Source organism: Colobus angolensis, unplaced genomic scaffold (genome assembly GCF_000951035.1).
Source record: "Colobus angolensis palliatus isolate OR3802 unplaced genomic scaffold, Cang.pa_1.0 Scaffold476, whole genome shotgun sequence".
In the NCBI taxonomy this organism is placed as follows: domain Eukaryota; kingdom Metazoa; phylum Chordata; class Mammalia; order Primates; family Cercopithecidae; genus Colobus; species Colobus angolensis.
The window spans coordinates 615,470-617,116 of NW_012118221.1; the positions used below are offsets into that span (position 1 = coordinate 615,470).

Here is a 1,647-nt window from a genome sequence, read left to right on the forward strand (position 1 = left end):
AGGATGGTCTCGATCTCCTGACCTCGTGATCCGCCCGTCTCGGCCTCCCAAAGTGCTGGGATTACAGGCTTGAGCCACCGCGCCCGGCCTGAAATGCTCTTCTTAATTGTACCATTTGATATGTTTGACATCCTGTGAAACCCATACCTCTTTCAAGGTTTATAACTTTGCTGTCACCCCAGGAGTTTCCTTCATGCTCCTTTCCAGGCAGTCCCAGTCCCTATACCCCAAAGATCTTTTTCCCACCATATGAATTACTATGTCTGGCATAGTAATTCATATAAGTGGGATCATTCTTGATTTTACTTTTTTCTGCATGCCTTCTTTTATTCTGCATGATATTTTTGAGATTTATCCATGTTGTTGGATAAATCAGTAGTCAATTTCTTTTTTTTTTCTTGGCTCAATAATACTCCATTGTATGACTATATCCATTTATCTAGTCTCCTGTAGATGGACGTCTTGGTTGTTTTCAGTTTTGGGTTATTATGACTAAGAGCTTCCTTGTATGAGGCTTTTTGTGAGCATAAGCTTTCATTTGTCTTAGGTAACTATAGGTTTTTATATTTAAAAAAATTTTAAACCATATGATTGGATTTTGTGATAATAAAGAAAAATTCAGCTTTTTTTTTTTAGAGGGAGTCTCACTCTGTCGCCCACACTGGAGTTCAGTGGCGCAATCTCGGCTCACTGCAACCTCCACCTTGTGGATTCAGGCAATTCTCCTGCCTCAGGCTCCTGAGTAGCTGGGACTACAGGCACCCACCACCATGCCCGGCTATTTTTTGTATTTTTAGTAGAGACGAGGTTTCACCATGTTGGTCAGGCTGGTCTCAATCTCCTGACCTCATGATCTGCCCGCCTTGGCCTCCCAAAGTGTCAGGATTACAAGCGTGAGCCACTGCGCCCAGCCCAGTCTTGCTATTAAAAGTTTTTTAAAAGTGTCATCTTGGAAGCATGACATAAATAATAATTTATTATATATACAACAGTACAATATAAAAACAAAAATATTACTAGACAAGACATAAATAACTGCTAAATGACTGACATGGATAATGTGTGAGGTAGGAGCTCACAGGAGATATAAATTACTCCAGTGTTTTATGTAAATAAAGCACCAGGAGGACTTCAGGGGAAGTGGAATTAAAAACAGGCCTTCAGGCCAAGTGCAGTCTCTAATCCCAGCACTTTGGGAGGCCAAGGCTGGCCATGATGGCTTCAGTTTACGAGTTTAAGACAACCCTGGGAAACATAGGGAGACTGTTTCTACAACAGATATAAAAATTAGCAGCCGGGCGTGGTGGCTCTGTAATTCCAGCACTTTGGGAGGCCGAGGCGGGCGGATCATGAGGTCAGGAGATCGAGACCATCCTGGCTGATACGGTGAAACCCTGTCTCTACTAAAAGTATAAAAAATTAGCCGGGCATGGTGGCGGGCGCCTGTAGTCCCAGCTACTTGGGAGGCTGAGGTAGGAGAATGGCATGAACCCGGGAGGTGGAACTTGCAGTGAGCCAAGATCGCGCCACTGCACTCCAGCCTGGGCGACAAAGCGAGACTCCGTCTCAAAAAAAAAAAAAAATTAGCTGAGCGTGCACCTGTGGTCCCACCTAGTCGAGAGGCTGAGGTGTCTCTACTAAAAATAC

At 44.0% G+C, this 1,647-nt stretch overlaps 1 protein-coding gene across 1 annotated transcript in view; it reads left to right on the plus strand.

The window, feature by feature from the left end:
- The window catches only part of CAMLG (calcium modulating ligand), a 15,303-nt gene that overhangs the window by 12,275 nt on the left and 1,381 nt on the right, over positions 1-1,647 (plus strand). The window lies entirely within an intron of this gene.